General features: G+C 46.3%; 1 long non-coding RNA gene across 6 annotated transcripts in view; it reads left to right on the top strand.

Moving 5' to 3' along the window:
- Window positions 1-1,909: 1,909 nt before the first annotated feature.
- LOC106508180 (uncharacterized) overlaps window positions 1,910-18,511 on the top strand; it is a 90,007-nt gene continuing 73,405 nt past the window's right edge. For 3 of the 6 annotated variants that reach the window (XR_014832550.1, XR_014832549.1, XR_014832547.1), the window contains exons 1-3: window positions 1,910-2,081; window positions 5,973-6,072; window positions 7,519-7,720. This is a non-coding gene — a long non-coding RNA (uncharacterized LOC106508180). The remainder of the gene's footprint in view (window positions 2,082-5,972; window positions 6,073-7,518; window positions 7,721-18,511) is intronic. The other 3 variants (XR_014832552.1, XR_014832551.1, XR_014832553.1) reach the window with 2 other exon arrangements.

Genomic DNA, 18,511 nt, shown 5'->3' with positions numbered 1-18,511 from the left:
AATAGCAGGTGCAAAGGGCCTGGGGGCAGGATTGAGCTTGATGAATTGGAAGAACAACAAGGAGGTTGGTGCGGCTGCAGTGGTGTGAGCTGGGGCAGGAGACTGGAGGGAGACGAGTCCGAGGGGTGGTCAAACCATGCAGGGCCTTGGAGGCCACTATGGGGAGATTAAATTTTATCCTAAGAGCAGTGGGGAGCCATGGGGAGCCATTAAACATTTCGGAGCAGAAGAGGGACATGACAATTTACATTTCTTAAGCTCATTTTTTTCTTCTTTTTAGGGCCTCACCCTCCTGGCATGTGGAAATTCCCAGGCTAGGAGCTGAATTGGAGCTGCAGCTGCTGGCCCATGCCACAGCCACAGCAACTCCAGATCTGAGCAGTGTCTGCAGCCCACACTGCAGCTCACGGCAATGCTGGATCCTTACTTAACCCACTGAGCAGGGCCAGGGATCAGACCCGCATCCTCGTGGATACTAGTTGGGTTTGTTACCACTGAGCCACAATGGGAACTCCCTAAAGCTCACTCTGACTGTAATATGTATTGAAGGAATGAGAGTTCAGATTGAGGGGAGCCAAGTGGAAGCCAGGAGACCTGTGGGGAGGCTGTTATAATTATCCAGGAAAGCCATGATGGATCACAGGGCTCAGCCCAGGGAGAAAAGTGGATGAGCCAAGGACAAGCTTAGGAGATAGACTCAACATCCCAGCTTGGATGAGCTGAAATTTGGGAACGGTGAGGTGTGGCTTTGCCTGGAAATTCTCTTGTTTCCTGGGCATATTGACTTGGGGACCTTTAGAAGTCTAGGGGATGAGATGGAACTGTATTAGCACCCTCAAACCCCACTTCCTCCAAGAGGCTCCAGGGGTCTAATTCCTGGGCTTCCCTGCTGGGCTTCATGCGTCTAAGGTTGTTTTTTATTCTGAGTTTGCACAGAGCTCATGTTTATTTTTGCTAATTGATACAAATGGCTTGCCCTCGCTGTCGTGCTTCAGCGCTGTGCACTTTCATATTAATTGGTTTGGAGGAGGAAAATTAAGTGCTTCAATTTGCCATCTTTCCAGATGACAAAATGGGAAAGAAGAAAATTACTCAGCTGAAAGAGAGGATCTGTGAGTACCTGAAATTCCCTTTGGAAGGGGAGACAGAGGCTGCCCTGGTCTCAGTTCCTAAAGGGAGCAACCCAGGGTTGGGGGGAGAGAAGGGATACTAGGGATGAGGTCAGAGCCTGCCAGAACCTCCGGAAGCCCTTCCTCTACATGAAATACTTAAAAAAGACAAAGTGCTTTTCAAGGGCTGGGTTATGTTTAACTGCATAGCTGCCATGCTCGACGTCATTGCCTCACCTCCAGGGTCAGGCAGGTGTCCAGCAGTTGTCAGTGAGAGAAAATCCAACACCAAACAGATGCGAGCAAAGGGAATGTATGTTTGGGCTCAGAGAACTGTAAAGGCCCGAGGATGGGGCTGGCCTCAAGTAGAGCTGAATCCAGGGGCTCTAGCCAGTTTCTCCCTGTTCCTCTTCCCCCATTTGGGGAAAAAACCACTGCCAGTGCAGCAACCCCAGAAGGAAGATATTTCTTTCCTGGCAGTGTTACCAACGCTCCCAGGTCGGTCCACAACAAGGGTCCTTCTGCCTGTGTTCCTCCTGCCAATAGAACAAGACCAAGAGAAGCAAAGGAAAGCTTTGATTTCATCTGAGAACGGAGAGGTGTGAGCTCAAGCTAAAGAGCATGGGGGGCTCTCCAGCACATGTGCTCGGGAGATAGGCCCTGGGCGGGGCTGCTTCGCAGGGCCCGGTCATTAGGGCGGGGAGGGGGCGAGTTCTCCCAGCGCGCAGGCGCAGGCGGGCAGGCGGCTGGGGCTCCAGTGCCGGGCGCAGCGTCTCTGCACACGGCCCGCCCCAGCCGCCATCTTGGGCTGAGTGTCCGCGGCTGTAGCGCTTCCCCACGCGCAGTGCGCTGAGGTGCCGGCGCAGCCATTTTGCCCCAGGAACTCTGGTCTGAAGGGCTGGGTGCGAGGCCTCCGCCCGAGGCAGCCTGTGAGCCACTGACACCAGATGAAGCACAAAGGAAAACAAAAAGGTTAGACTTTATTTTATTACCCGGAGTCTGTTTTTATGTCCCAAGAAGTGTTAATGGGCCTCGCCCGTAACCGTGGCACCAGTGAATTTCTCAGGGTTCACCTGATTGGAGCAGCCTGGTCACATGCTCATCTCTGACCCAAACACTGGGGTCAGGGTGGTGGGATTTGCTCACAGCCAGGGCTAGGCCCTGAGGTGCTTTGATGTCGGTTGGAAAAGGTGCCCTTCTTTTTGGGAGAAGCAGCCCTGGGCCAGGACACAGGCTTCGGGGTGCGGGGGGGTTTGGCAGGAATTTGAGCACTTGTGCCGTTACCACTGGTCCAGGTGTAGCCAGTGGGCGCGGATACACCGCCTGCCAGGCCTGGTCATGGACCCCGCGTGCAGTGGGTCTGGGGCTCCCCCACTCACAGCTCATGAGCCGAGAGCGCGGGATGGAGGTTCCCGAAGGACAATCAGGTGCTGCGCCCAGAGGGAGAGCTCACTCCCCCAGTTAGCATGTGTCTGTAGAGCGCCCACTATGCGCCAGGGCTGTGCAGTGAGAACGGTGGGCGGAGATCCCTGCCTTCTTGGACCTTCCAGCCTAGTTTGGGGGAAGAGACGGAACTGAAACGCATGCATTTATTAGTTACATGGACTCATGACCACAGTGCGGTGGAGAAAAGAAAGCTGGACAAAGGTCGGGTATGTGGCGTCAGATGGGGCAGCAGGGGACGGCCTCACTGACGAAGTGTCATTTGAGTGCAAACCGAAGGCAGAGAGTCAGGTGGCTGCTTGGGTAAGGGCGCTGGTGGAGGAAGAAAGAGGGGGTGCAAAAGCCCTGAGGTGGGAGGTTGCAGGGCAGTGGGAGGGGCCAGGAGACCAGGCCTTGTGGGTCATTTGAGGCCACTGCAGAGTCTGAGCTGAGGAGGGCTAGGGTCTGAGGGAGGAGAGAAGGGAGAGAGGCTTCCCTCCGAGTTCCTCAAGGGCTTTGTGATCCCTCCGTTAGGTCTGGGTGCAAACCCACACCTCGTCCCCAAAGGAGCGTGCCTGCCTGGTGCCCACAGGGGTGTGTGGATGCTCGCCTGTGAGCCTGTATCCACGTTTGTACAAAGCACATCTACAGCAGCTGCATGTGATTGCACACAGGTACACTCCCACGTATGCACACATCCATGGAGCCTTGCACACACACATAGCACATTTTCCCACCACCTTACACACACACTTGTGGACACACTGCGTGTAACCACTGTATGCACAGTGTTCTGCTGTGTACAAACACTCAAATATAAGAGGTTGAATCACCGGTTTTGAAGCCACACTCTCTGGGTCCAGGTCCCAGCACCAAACTGTGTGATTTGGCTCATGTGATTGAACACCCTTGTGCCTTGGTTTCCTTAAACCTAAGAACCTATCTCAGAAAAGCTGTTGCGAGGATGACATGAGTTAATACAGAGAAAGTGCTTAGAAGAATGTCTGGCAGGCAGTGGCACTTTGCAAACGAGAGTCATCAGTTTCACACACATGCCAACACGCTCACTTCCACACATGGGCTCCCCGTGAGCACCTCCCTGCATGCACCTATACTTCCCACACCTGCACCAACACCAGCCTGGGCAGCACACACATGGTGATGCTTGTTCACATGCACACAGGCATGCAAGTCCAGACCTGTCTGTGTTATTTTTGCAAGTCAGCACTCACATGTCATGTGCATGTGGACGTGCACCGCATGCACACACATGTCATGTGTAGTACATACATGTCCCCATGCACACAGGTGCCCTGAGCACCATACATACATGTCCACAAGCATACGTCTGTCCATGTACACTGTGTGTATGTGATCTCCATACATACATGTATACCATTATCTATGTCCCCTATGCACACATGTACCCATGAGCGCCATACCCTTCTCTCTCCCTCCCTCACAGGGCCAGCTCCTCCATCCCCTCCCTCTCAGACTCCACGCAATGCCCTGCAGGTCTGAGTCTCACCAGGAGCCCCAGGAAGAGGGGGGTCATCATTCTCTGAAAATGTCACCTGTATGTATCCCAGGACTAGCTAGTTCACCCTTAGTCACATTTTGTCCTGGGGAAAATTTTACCCGCATGAACACAGAGATATTTCTGAGGATGCTCATTGCAGTAATGCTCGTAGTTGCAAAAAATTGCAGTTGACCTAAATGTCCCTCACAGAACAGCTAAACAAATAATGGTTTTCTCCAAACTAAAAATACAACAATTTAACAGAATTTTTAGATCTTCATTTCTGTCATGGAAATATCTTCAAGACATGGTGTTGAGTGAAATCAAGTTGAAGAATGATAACACAATTTGATACCATTTGCAGGAAATAAGATGTCTTTTTTATGGGTCCATATTTATGTGGGGAAAATATATGAGAAAGGATCTGGAAAGAGGCATTGAAGAGATCACAGCGGTTACTTCCGAGGAGGGGATCAAGGCTGTTTAAAAGAGACATTTGTCCTAAAGAATCAACAAAATAGCTGACAAGAAGTAATAAGCAAATTTAGAAAGATCCCAGAATAGAAAATCAATAGTTAAAGTCAATTTAAATTTTATATAATAGCAATGAACAATGGGAAATGAAATTTTAGAATGCCATTTGCAATAGCTCAGAAAACTTTAAAATACCTGGGGATATGTTTAACCAAACATACACAAGACCTGTATTCTAAAAACTATATAACCAACACATTTTTTTTTTTTTTTTGTCTTTTGTCTTTTCAGGGCTGCACCAGCAATTTATAGAAGTTCCCAGGCTAGGGGTTGAATTGGAGCTGTAGCTGCCAACCTACACCACAGCCATAGCAATGTGGGATCTGAGCCAGCCTGCGACCTATACCACATCTCATGGGAACACTGGATCCTTAACCCACTGATCGAGGCCAGGAATCAACCCTGCAACCTCATGGATCCTGGTCGGGTTCGTTAACCACTGAGCCACAACGGAACTCCACCAACAGAAATTAAACACTGAAATAAACAGAAGGATATAACTGGATATAATCTGATTAGGATATAATAAGAAGACTTGGTATTATCATTAAAATGCAGATCTCCCCAAACTGCATTTGTAATCCCAACCAAAATTCCAGGAGACTTTTTAGAAATTGATTATAAGATTTAAATGAAAACAAAAAGGACTTGGAATAGAAAAAAAAATTTTAAATAACTAAGTTCCAGGACTTTGATTATCTGATTTCAAGACTTATTGTAAAGCTGCAGTAATCAAGATAGGGAGGTACTGGCATAAGGAGAGATGTGTAGATCAATGGAACAGAGGAGAGTCCACAAATACACCACTCATATATAGTCAACTGATGCTCAGCAGAGGTGTCTGGGTAATTCAGTGGGGAAAAGAAAGTCTTTTTGACAAATGGTTCATAAATAAATGAATATTTATAAAGGGAAAAAATGAACTTCAACCCCTTACACATGCCATGTAAAAATTAACTTCAAATGGGTCATAGACATAACAGCTAAAACTAGGAGAAAACATGGGTGGGAATCTTTGAGATGCCGAGGAAAGCAAATATTCCTCAGGCAGGATGATCACAGCACTAACAATTGAAAAGAAAAATTGCACTTCATAAAAGTTTAAAACTTCTGCCTTGACCTTCCCCCTCAGATGTATTCAGGAACAGACTTGCAGTGCTGAGGGCGGCAAAGGCTGAGTTTCTCTTCCTTCTCTCGCTCCTGTCAGGGGCCCTCTCCTGAAACCACAGCCCTCCCTGGGCTCTATGTCCGCTTCTTCCTTCGAACCTTCAGGTCTGGGGAGGTAACAGCTTACCTCGATGCTAATCCTCAGGGCCTTCACCATCCTTTCTTGGTTCCCTTAACCTGCAGTCCCCTTGTAAACACTCACTCCATTACCCCCTTCTCAGTTTCCCGCTGGAGATTTGCCATCTGTTTCCTGCAAGGACCCAGCCTGGGGCAGAGACTGTTGCAGCTGCTAGTATGAAGTCTGTCTGGAGAGAACCACAGGTGAGCCAGCAGAGGGATGTTCAGCTTCATACACGGTGAAGACACAGCAAGCGTCAGAGAGGTTGCCTGTGGAAGTATTGTCTCCTTCACCCCCAATCCATGTGCGGTTAATTGCTTGGGATAATAGTACTGAGAAACCTCAGATAACTGGAATGGATGGAAATGAGGGTGTGACCATCATGTGGGCTTGTGTAGGTCACCCCTCTGTGCTCTGCATTGTGTTGTTAGAACAAAAACTTTCTATTTTCTGCCTTCTGTTTCAAGAGGAGGTCATCTAGCCCTTGGCTTATAACAGATGGATGTCTCGCTATCCAAGGCTTACTACTTCATGTCTAGGTTGACAACTTGCTCTGTAGGACAGTTCTCTTTGTCTAGCCTGTGGTTTGCATGCTGCAGCTTGATGACTTCCCATTCATTTAGCCTTTGAGAGATTCAAAATGGGCTTTTCCAGAGTGAATCAAAAATTTCAGTCCTTAAGACAGTTTTTGGTATGTCAGGACAATGGGATTTTACTTATTGGATATCTTCTTTTTCTTTCTATTCATGTTTTGAATATCCATGATGAATTCAGAACCAAACTCATACCTTTTGGAAATGCTAGGTTAGCCACAGGAGTGTCTCGGCTGCGGGGCTTTTCAGAGCCTTTAACATGCTGATGTTCCAAAGAGGAAGCTAGAAGGTACAGCCTTTCCTGGACCCATTGACCATGAAAACTTTCTATGTTAGGTGGTACTAACGCCACAAGGAACAAATGGATAGAGCCTGGCTCACTGGTCACATAGATGGAGAAACTGAGGCTTGGAACAATGTGACTTGAGATATCTCACTATTAGTGTCACATTAGGGCTTGCAACCCAGCTAAATCACATTAGGTAAAGCATTGGCACAGTGAACTGCAGGTATAGCAAATAGTAATTATTAGTTCCTCCCCTTTTCTTGTCTTCTGCGCGGGGTCTTAGTTTTAACATCTGTCAAATAGGAGCCTTAATGCTTTTTTTTACGATAGCTGTCATGACACTTTTGGTTACAAGTGATGGAAAAAACCAACTTAAAATGACTTAAGCACATGGGGGATTTATTGGATCATATAAAGCTCAGCTTAATCTTTATCCTGACAATGTCATCTGGGCTCTTTTTATTTCCACAGTGGCTTTATGCTAAGATAACCCATCCCTCGGCAGTAGCCAGGATGACCCCCAGCCCCTCTGGGTTGATATCCTCTTAGCTTACTTACCCCTCTTTCCCGTCACTGAAAAGCCCGGGTGCTAACTGCATCTGGGGCATCTTGGGTCACATCCTGAGCCACTCACCACAGTCTGGAGAATGGGGTGCTCTGGTTGGTCAGGTCTTGATCACATGATAATATTGACCCAGCTCCCAGGAGTTGCTCACCGACTACAGGTAGGTTGCTTAGCAACCAACTCCTGTCTCTTTTCTGCCCTACAGGACTGGAAAAATCCTACCAGAGTCCTGTTTATTGAATTTTCAGGCTCAGCATCTGTTTCTTAGCCATTACATTTCCTTGGAGAAGAGGCAAGATGTCAGAGTGATTAAAATAGACCGTGAAGCTCAACGAACTGTGGTTCAAATTCCGACTGTGCCATTTACTCGATTAATCTCTGTGTGACTCAGTTTCCTGTAAGATGAGGTTAGTAATACTGTGCACCTCCTGGGTCGCGAGGGTTAAGTAAAGTGATTCATATAGATGGATGGGCTCTGTAAAAGTGAGCTAAACTTTAGCTACTTGTTGGAGGAGGCGGCAGTCATGGCAACCACCAGACCCACCTCATCATGTCCACTTCACCCTTCTCTCTCCAGGGACCACCTGCCGCCAGGGGGGATTTCAGTCCGTGTTTTCTCGCCATTAAAGGGGCCTTTAGTGACCTGGTCAAGTATAGCATTTGGCACATATTAGGTGCTCAATAAATATTTGTTGAATGCAGAACCCAGGGCACCTCAGGCAGACTCAACCTTTTGCCTGCTCTTTGCAAATCATGATGAAGCAGTTCCTGCTGAGAACGCACCCTCTCTGGGTCTCTAGAGTCTGCCTTAGAAATAAAAACAGCAAAATCTGGCTGCCCATCGACCTATTAGTCTCCCTTCTACATGAGTGCAGGGGAAGCCACCACCTGGTGAATAATTCACCGGCTACGGTCAGCAGCTCCAAATGCTGTGTTGGCAAAAAGCAAGCAGCCTGCAGAACTGTTTCTTATTTTTACTGGACATAAAACCTGGGTTTTGAGTGCTTATGTTCCCATCCTACTCATTTCAGAGGCAATTAGCTGTTGGGTGCCTTTGCCTGTAAGCTCCTTTGCACATCTACTTGTTAGGTGCACTCATCCCTGTCCAAATAGGCCAGGGGAAGATTTATGTCAGCTCGCTATTAAAGCACAATTTTAACAATCCTTTTAAATGACAGCAGCATCTATGCATAAGTAACACTGTATGTTAAGCCTCCCTTCGGGACAGTAACCTGCTTCATTAAAACAGCTGTTAATGAAGAGGCTCTATAAATCAGCCTCTTTTACACAAAAACAAATGATCTAAACTCTCTCTGCAGCCCTGCCCTGGGAGGGAGGGAAGTACCTGAAACACATCGCCCGTGAAGGGCAAAAGAAGCCAGTTTTAAATATTTTAAGTGAAGCCAGGCCAGCCAACCGGAACTTGTTTTCTCCAGCAGTAGCCTGGAGACATGTGGAGAAAAACAGACCTAATTTCTTTTCGGGGCCAAACCTTCCTACTGCATTGGGCGGGGGTGAGGTCAACCTGACATCCTCTTTGACTTTAATGGGGTGGGGTTGGGATGTCCCCAGACCAATGGGGCTTGAGCTCCAGTGCTGAACACCAGCCTGCCAGTAACTCTGCCTTTCCTGAGTGGCACCTTTCACACCCCAGCCCACTCTTGTTGATCTCGCCATCTCAATGCACTGCTGGTACTACTATGTTTAATATTCTCTAAAGTGACTCGTTCTTTTAAATTAAACCTCAGCCCATACAGTAATGGCTGTGAAACCATGGAGTTCATGTCCATGTGTTTTACTTTTTTCATAATATACATTGAAATAAACATGTCCCTTAAAATAATGTTTATGGACATGACATGTAAAATGACCTTTTGTACTCTACTGTCACTACAGGGCACCTACTTTTGGAAAAACTGAATTAACTCAGTAGGCTCAACCACTGTTTGTTGGAATTTGGCATTTGCTAGACATTTTGATGCTTAACTAATTTTCTAGTCCAGAGTCTTCTGCTCAGGAGACCTGCTACCTGGGCAGCAAATGCTGCCTCCAGACCAATTCTGGACTCAGGACACAGGAGTACCGTGCGTTCTAGATTACTAATGCAGTGATGTCTTTAACACAGGTAAATAGATTAGAGAGATGGGGATTCAGGGGCTACAGCTTGAGCTTCTGGATCCAGCTATACTGGAAGCAAGGTATCGTTGAACTTTTAATTTTCATGAGATAAATTTTTTTATATCAATCTTGCTGGAGTTGAACTTTGTCCCTTGTAACTAAGAAAATTCAGACTGTGGGGAGGCAAAGGGACATGATTCAAATGATGATGTGTCAGATTCTCCAGAAAGGGCTGTCCAAGCAAAGAAAGCCAGAGCCTCTTTTTCTAAGCTGCTGAAGCACCCCAACAATGAATGAAGCATCCCTCTAAATCCTTGAGACCTGCTCGAAGACATCTGAACCTGTGAGAGGCCAGGTGTAGTGTTCACTTGATAAAGACCTATGGGCATGACATACTAGGAAGTTATGTTCTCTCTCTGTCCTTACTCCTGTCCCTGGGGAGGAAACAGTGGCTCCTTGTCATGGTTTACCTGCCCTGGAGCGGAGGCAGTCCTGAGAAAAGCAGATCCTGATCCAGGAATGCACCTGGATTTCTCACTTTGGAAAAGACCAATGGAGGTGAAGCAGCTGTTTGTTAACTGTGGCCTCAGACTTTGGAGTGTGTTCTCAGAGTCCAGGCTTTACCTGCCTGCACAGGTGGACCTCCCTCACCTGTGCTGTGAAAAGCGGTGCATCCTCAGGACACATTTTCTTTGCTTTTCTGACCCAGGCAGGCTTTTCATGCTGTCACCTCTCAGATGCTGAACCCAGGCTGTTAGAAGGAGAGATGGACCTTTGCGATGCAGTGGTCCACACCGCTAATGATAGGGTTAGAGAGGCTGAGGCCCAAGTGGGAAAATGCCTTGACCAAGGTCATAAAATTGCTCAGGGCAAAGTCTGGATGAGAACTGAGCAGTCTTTGTCCTGCTCTCCTGAGGGATTCCTTCCCTTAGTCACAGACAGACCCCTGCCTTTGTAGGCCAAGCTCATGGGCACCCCAGGAAAGGTGGCACAGCACACTGCATGTCAACAAGCATCCTTTTGTTCCCAGATGTCACTGGAGTGCTGTAAAAATCAAGAGGTCGTAGATGGATGACTAGTGTTGGGAGGACCCTGAGCTGGATACTTTGCTCTTTAGGGTGAAGGCCATACTCATCTGGGTGTCCCTCAAGGCCTGGGAGAGCCCTGCACCCAGAGAGGCTTACCACAACTTTACAGAATTAAGCCAGTAACACCTGGGCAGTGTCCACAGCTGCCACGCCTCCTTGACCAAAGGCCTTAGCGTCCAAGGTTTCCTCCCTTTAACCTCCTGATGACAGAAGCCAAAACATAAGGGTTTACGTAATCAATTGGAAAATTTGGTGACAGGCCATTTACTGATTGATAAGCACCTACACCAGTTCTTCAGAGCTTTCGATACTTCCAAGTGGCCACTCCGGAGGCATGACCACTTTGCAGAAGGTAGGGCAAAGACATTCATGGTTCGCAATCCCTAGACCGCCCCCTTGCAAACAGGAAGCAGGACAGGTCCCTGTTCTTGCTGTGTCTTGGCACTGGTCCTCTCAACCAGACCCTAATTAGGATGGACGGCTGTTCTCCACCCTGAGACTGGAAGGAAGCCTGGGATTATCTCAGCCAAGAAATCTCCAGCCCAGAGAAATGTCAGAGCCACCACATGGACGAGCAGAAAAGAAAAACATTTTTCAGAAGCCCCTTTGTGCCTTGGCTGTAGCTGACTATGAGATGATGTGCTGGGGTTTGGGGACGGGCAGCGCTGATCTGGCTCTATTTAGAGGTTTAGAAGACTCATGCCCCTCTTCCTATCCCCCTCACCTCAAGGAAGGTACTCAACTATATTCAGGGCCACTTCAACTACTGTGGAGAACTCTCAGCTCCTTCACAAAAGAAAAAACTTTCAGGCATGAAGCTAAGCTTGTAGAATTGCCAGGTGGGGGCTGACAGATGCCACAGAATACAAGGGATCCTAAGACCACCTCATTTGCTCTCTGGAACTGGTTTTCAGAAACACTTACTCAATGTGGCAAAGAAACTAGTATATAGTTACTCCCATCAACATTATTCCCAACAGTGAAAAATAACCTTTCAAATTGGAATAACTCAATATTCCAATAACTCAATATCCTCTACCATGACTGGTTAAATAGTGTAGTGGTTAGGAACATGTACTCTGGGTTTAAATCTTGGCTTTACTGCTTACTGGCTATGTGACCCAGCACAAGTTTCTTAACTTTTCTGTGCCTCAGTTTCTCCACCTTTATAATGGAGAGAAAAAAATATTAGTACATTTTAAGGTTTCATGGCTTTCTTTGCTTGGCTCTCCCCTCTGTCCCCATTACACTTTCTTAAGCCAGGACATTCTGTTGGTTTTCAAGAGTCACTGATGCAAAATTACAATCAGAGCCAAATATTGAGCTTATCGGCATGGCAGATCCTACAGCAAATGTTTATTGCTTCCACGAGAGAAGAGCTGGTGGTCGGCCATCAACCTGGTGATTCAGGTTAAAAGATGGACATTGCCCTCGTTCTTCTCTTTGCCTTAGTCCCCACCCTCAGTCCCCCAGATATACCTGGAGTCTGTCCAATGGTAAGAAGCTCTTACCACCTGCACGGCACACCCTGGTCCAGACCTCATTAACTCCAGCCTGGCAATGACACTGGCTTCACATGTGGCCTCCCCCCTTTCACTCTTGTCCGAATAATCTCTTCGTCACATGCAGCAAGGGATTCTGTTGGAACCTATGTCTTAGCTCACTTCCCTCCCCCTTTGAAGCCTCCTCCCCTATTTTCTTTTGGTTAGAATAAACTAAATGGACGAAAATCTAAGTAAAGAAAAAAAAATAACTAAATAAAATCCTCAGCATGGTCTAACTGTTCAGTCTTTGCAGATTGTCCATCTACAGCAGCCTCGCCCACCACCACTGTCTGACCTCCTTCCCTCCCTTTATTTAATGCTACTTAGCATTTTTTTCCTCTTTAAAATTATCCTGTGTATTCATTTTCTAATGAGATTATCTGTCTCCTCCACTCTTAGAGAGTAGGGTTTGCGCCTGTCTTACTCACTGCTGTAGTAGCCCCACGCCCTGGAATGTTGCCAGGCAAAGGAAGTACTCAAAAGATATTTGTTGGAAACATGATTTGGTCTTAACATCACTTTTGCTTGATGCTTTGGGGACAGCTAAGAACAATTTTATATTAGAAAAGGGATGGAGATGCTTTGCTTGTGAATCCAACAGCAATTCCCATGTCTTGGTCTAAATCCATTTACCAGCCTGCTGTCCAGGTCAATCAATACCAGTCTTTCTGCACCAGGACCCCAGGCCCAGCATTGTGATTCGAGGTAGATACAGCCTGAGACATGAAGCTTATGATCTCCCTGGGTATCTTCTGCCTCTGTTTCCTCATTTGTCAAAAACAAGTATAGAAATGGGCCTGTGTCCTTCAAGAGACTTTCCAGCGTTAGGGCCTGTGATACTCAGGTAAGGAGGGTGGAGCTGCAGCTGTGTTTGCTGCCCTGGGTCAGGTGGATGGAGCTGGGAGATGGTCCCTGTGAGCTCTGTCCCTGGTGCCCTGGCACTGGTGTTCACCCTCTCAGAACACTCCCAGGCATTAATTACCAGTCAGCTGGCTTTCTCTGGGCTCAGCCTAATTTCCTGTTCAGTGAGCAGTGGTTGGAGAGAAACCGGAGAGAATTATTCCATCAAAGGGCGGGTTCCTAAGGAAATATCCCAGCTCCCTCTTCTTCTGGCCTGGGGCCAGTATTCTCTCTAGATGCTTAGGAAATCTTTGGAAGGATATGAGACAGATATATTATAAAACGATTAGAGTAAAATGCTAATGGTGGAATGCAGGTGGTGGGTATAATGTGTTCACTGCAAAATTTGTTTAAAATTTTTCAAAATAAAGTGTCGGGGAAAAGTGACACGAGAGTTTCTGCTCCCGTAAAACTTTTTCTTTTTAGTAAAAGACTTGAAGTGGCTGAACCAAGAGAGTGTCCAGATCACGGCTGATCTGATACTTTGTCTACAGCACGACAGACATCTCTCTTGGTTCCTTCTCCCTTTACAGCCACACCACTCCTTCTCTTTGTCTTCTCAAGAGCTTTAGCAGTTGTCTCTGAAAACTCGTTAGTCCAGAGTGTTCAGAAACATCACTCTTGCTTCTGGATTCTTGCGCTGAACGTGCAAAGAGGAGCTGGTCTCCAGGTGACTGAGGAACCCCAGCCCCACACCACAGCTGTGGGGGAGCAGTCAGGACATCACTCAGGTCCAGCCAGAAAGACTGAGATGGATGTTTCCCTCTGGGGATTCCCAAATCCGACGAGAGGAGGGAAGAGAAGTGTCCAGAGACGGAGTAAGGGAGCTGGTTGGATGTCGAAGCTTCTGTGAGAGGCATGAAGAAAGAAAATTGTGGTAGTGGGAGGAGGTGTGTGTGTGGACATCCCACCCCCATGCCGTGTTCCACAGCCGGATATCTTGTGACAGAGGAGAGGACCCTTCCAGGGAGGTGAGCGAGCCCCACCTGTAGGTTGTTCTGCAAGTGTTTATTGCTGGTCAGTTGTGTACCAGGCAGGGCAGTGGATGCTGAGAAGAACAGGTTCCTGCTCAGATGATTGCTGTCGTCTCCACCCAGCAGCCAGAGTGAGCCAGTTAAACTCCCTTCTGACCTCAGGGCCTTTGCACTTGCTGTTCCCTATGTCTGGACTGCTCTTCCCCCAGTTGTTTGTGTGGTCTCTCCCTTATTTCAGGTCTCTCCTCAGATGTCACCTTCTCAGTAGGCCCCCTTTGGCCACTCTATTTAAAATTATCACCTCCCTCCCACCCTCCCAATTCCCTGTCCTCCTTGCCAGCACTTATCGCTATCCAACATGACACAAATTATATGCGTTTATTGATCTTACCTTGTGAGAACATCTGTCTGAGAAGCATTGTGTGGGCTTTGTTCTTGGCTATATCCTGGGCACCAAATAGTGCCTGGCATTCGTTAGGTGCTCATGTATATTTACAGGATGAGAAGAAATCCTTTGCCTCTGTTTCATAGTGTAGTAACAGAAAATCAAGGTATGGTAAGGCCAACAGATGAGAAGATGGCTGCCGTTGAAGAGGTCATTTGTTCCACTTTGGAAGAGAAGCACGTAACAGAGGACCATGGGGATGTGGCTGATGGGGCAGAGGGAGAGGAGGGAACTGTGGGCAAGAGCTCTGTGGTGGTTTCCATGGCAAGGAGAGGGAGAAGCAGGGCAAACAGGCTTAGGATTGGCTAGTTGGAAGGGTTTCAGTGGGCTCTGGGGCAGAGGGGCACCTCTGGGTGTCTGAAACCTGGCCCTGGGGTGATTAGAGCAGGTGGATAGGGGCCTGGAGTGTGAGGGCCTGAGCGGAGGTGGCTGGAGTGTGGGCTCTGGATTGGTTGATTGTAGTTGAAAAGTACACTCACAGGCAAGTTGCTTTCTATCTCTTAAGAATTGGCCATCCTGGGAGGGACAGCCCTCCAGGGACATCACAGCCCCAGAATATACAGACTAAGACAAAGTTGAAGTTCTCTGGTGGCTCAGGAGGTTAAGGATCTGGCATTGTCATTGCTGTGGCTCGGGTCACTGCGGTGGTATGGGTTCCATCCCTGGCCTAGGAACTTCTGCATGCTGTGGGAGAGGCCAAAAAAAAAAAAAAAAAAAAAACAGGATTAGCTCACTCTTCAGCTGATAGCATTCCAGCTGTGCTTTGGGGGCATGGCTTCTCCCTTATTTCCATTACATTTGTGAAGGGGGAATACACCTAGGCCAAGCCAATCAGCACATTTGATTCCTCTAGCCCAGCAATTAACTCATAGACAGACATGTGACCCAGATCTGGCCAATGAGAGAGAAATACTCAGGCTGAGGAAAGGATTTAGAGGTGGGTCAGTTGTGGGGGCTGGAGGCTAAACCAAAAGTGATAATGCTGTTTCAGTTTGTGATTGGTTAATGGTTGTGTGTGTCATTAGGGCCAGATAAAATACAGAGTATCCAGTTATATTTGAATTTCAAATAGACAATGAATAGTTTTTCAGTATAGTGTATTCCAGTTTAAATTCAGGACAGACTGAATGTTTATTAAATCTGGCAACCCTATGTATAACCCACTTTGGGCCAAAAAGATGTCTAAGGAGGTGTCAGTGGGACAGCTGGCAGCTGAGTTCCATGAAGGACTTTGACACACTCTTGTCTTTCTCTTAAGCAAGGATCAAAGAGTCTGTCATTTATTTCTGCCCTGTGTGAGGATGCGATGTCTGGAATTGTGCAGCCAGCTTGAAACCATGAGGCATGAGTTTGAGGACACAATGAAGATGGTTGAACAGAGGAACAAGAAGATTCTGGCTCCTTTAATTACAATATTGTACTTCCAAACCCAGTCCTAGGAATGCCCTCTCTGTACTAAATTTTATGTGAGATAATTAACTGTCTGTCTTATGCCAGCAGTTCTCAATCTTGGCTGCACATCAGAAGCACAGATTTAAAATATGTGGATGCCAATGCCATATTCTATAGCAATTAAGTCAATTTCTGATGCTAGGATTCAGTCATTGGCGGGTTTTTAAAGGCTTCACAAGTGATTGTAATGTATAGCCCTTTGCAACCCAAAGTGTGGTCCCTGGACTTGAAGCATGGGCTGCGCCTGGAAGGCTGTTACAGCCATGAACCTAGACCTAATGAGTTAGAAGCTGCTGTTGAACAAAGAACCCAGGTGATTTGTATGCACATTAAAGTTTGGAAAGCATTGGCTTAAACCTTGTTAATTATTTACTGTACTCCTTGCAACTGAAAAAATCCTGATTCAAATTCAAATAGTTAAGACTCCAGTGCACTAGGAGTCCATCAAGGATTCCCTCTTCTCTGAAATAGCCAGATATGTTGCATCCACAAATTGGCTGTCTTCTGGACAGTGTCTGTCTCTACTGCAGGCCACACACAGCTTTTCAGGTGATCTGATTTTCACTAGAGCGTGAACTTCTGAAATATTCCGTACAGGAAGAGTTTTTTCAACATTTAGCCAGAAAAGCTCTCCTCTTGTGGCCACTGAGGTGGGTCAGGTCACCTCCAGGCCCCTGACTGGGAGCCAGTGACAAAGGCTGTTGGCCACCCTAACACATCTGGCTTCCACCTTGTCAAACACTACTTGGGTACTTCTCTAGGTCCCCAGGAGATAGGCCCTGCCCATCAACTCACACAGCTGGGAACTGCTCATAAAATGATTCCGGAGCTGGGATAGAATTTAGCTAAGTCTCAAGCAATGAATGTCAGGGTGGGGAAAGCTATGGGCCAGGTTTTTCCTAAGATGAAGCTATGGATCTGAAGCTAGGGCCACTGAGGGATGTGGACTTACGTTTCATAGTCACTAAGTGTTTAAAATGGAGTGGTCTATGCTTGGAGAGAAGTCCCTGCTTCTGAGGAAAACGATGTTTAAGGACAGGTAATATCCATCCTTGGACAGGATGGACTGGGAACATTCCTCATCCAGCCTAAACCAGGAACTTGGAAACCATCCTTGTGATGCAGGTCTCAGCATTTAAATTCACCATTTCCAGACCAGTGGAGAGAAAAGTTATACCTAAATCAAAGCAAGTAACCGCCAAGTATCAGTGGACGTCCTCCATTTATTTGCCTTTGCAAATATATTAATCGCCTCTTCAGGATGGTGTGCCACATTTTAGATTTCACATATGAGGTGGGGAGTGGGATGGACTTGGGAGTTTGAGGTTAGTAGATGAAAACTGTTACATCTGGAATGGATAAACAATGAGGCCCTACTGTATGGCACGGGGAGTTATAGCCAATCTCTTGAGATAGACAATGAAAGAAAGGGAATGTATATATATGTCTGACTGGGCCACTTTGCTTGTGCATTGTTTTTGTATTCTTTGGGTAAATACCCAGAAATGGGCTAGCTGGATGATATGCTAGTTCTATAAATTTTTTGAGGACTCTCCATACTGTTTTCCATAGTGGCTGTACCAGTTTACAGTCCTACCTTGTATAAATGTTCCCTTTTCTCTGTATCTGCACCAATACCTGTTATTTCTTGCCCTTTTGATAACAGCTCTCCTAACAGGCATGTGGTGATACCTCACTGTGGTTTTGATTTGCATTTCCCAGATGGTTTGTGATATTGAAGGTATTTTCATGTGCCTGTTAGCTGTCTATATGTCTTCTTTGGAAAAATGTCTATTCAGCTCCTCTCCCCATTTTTAAATCAGCTGTTGTTTTATTTTTGTTGTTGATTTGTATGAGTTCTTTATATATTTTGGATATTAACCCTTATTGGATATACTACATACAGATATCTTCTTCCATGCGGTGGGTTGTCTTTTCATTTTGCTGATCGTTTCCTTTGCCGTGGAGAAGTATTTAGTTTAATATACTCCCATTTGTTTATTTTTACTTTTGTTTCCCTTGCCCGAGGAGAGGTATCTAGAAAGATATTGCTAAGACTTACATCAAAGAGCATACTGCCAATGTTTTCTTCTGGGAGTTTTATGGTTTCAAGACTTCAAGTCTTTAATCCATTTTAAGTTGAATTTTGTGTATGGTCTGTGATAGTGACACTTTTACTTCTTCCTCTCCAATTTAGATGCCTTTTGTTTGTTTTTCTCACTCAGTTGCTCATGCTAGGACTTCCAATACTATTTTGAATAAGAGTGCTGTCAATAGACATTCTTATCTTGTTCCTGATTTTAGAGGCATAGCTTTAAGTTTTTCACCTTTGAATGTGATATTAGCAGTGAGTTCATCATACATGGCCTTTATTATGTTGACATGTATTTCTTCTATACCCATTTTATTGAGTTTTTTTTTTATCTTGAATGGAATGTTGAATCTTGTCAGATATTTTCCTGTGGCTTTTGAGATGATAGTATGGTTTTTATCCTTTATTTTTTAAAATGTGGTGTATCATATTGATTGATTAGCAAATGTTAAACCATCCTTAAATCTCTGGAATAAATCCCACTCGATCATATTGTATGACCCATTTAATGTATTGTTGTGTTTGGTTTGCTGGTATTTTAAGGATTTTTGTATCTGTGTTCATCAGAGATACTGCCCTATAATA

This window comes from Sus scrofa, chromosome 17 (assembly GCF_054392235.1).
Source record: "Sus scrofa isolate SSC_HxYL_T2T_F1_AM1 chromosome 17, Sscrofa_HxYL_maternal_Yorkshire_Landrace_v2.0, whole genome shotgun sequence".
NCBI lineage: Eukaryota > Metazoa > Chordata > Mammalia > Artiodactyla > Suidae > Sus > Sus scrofa.
Note: the sequence above shows the minus strand (reverse complement) of the source record. Positions and strands in the feature narration are given on the sequence as shown.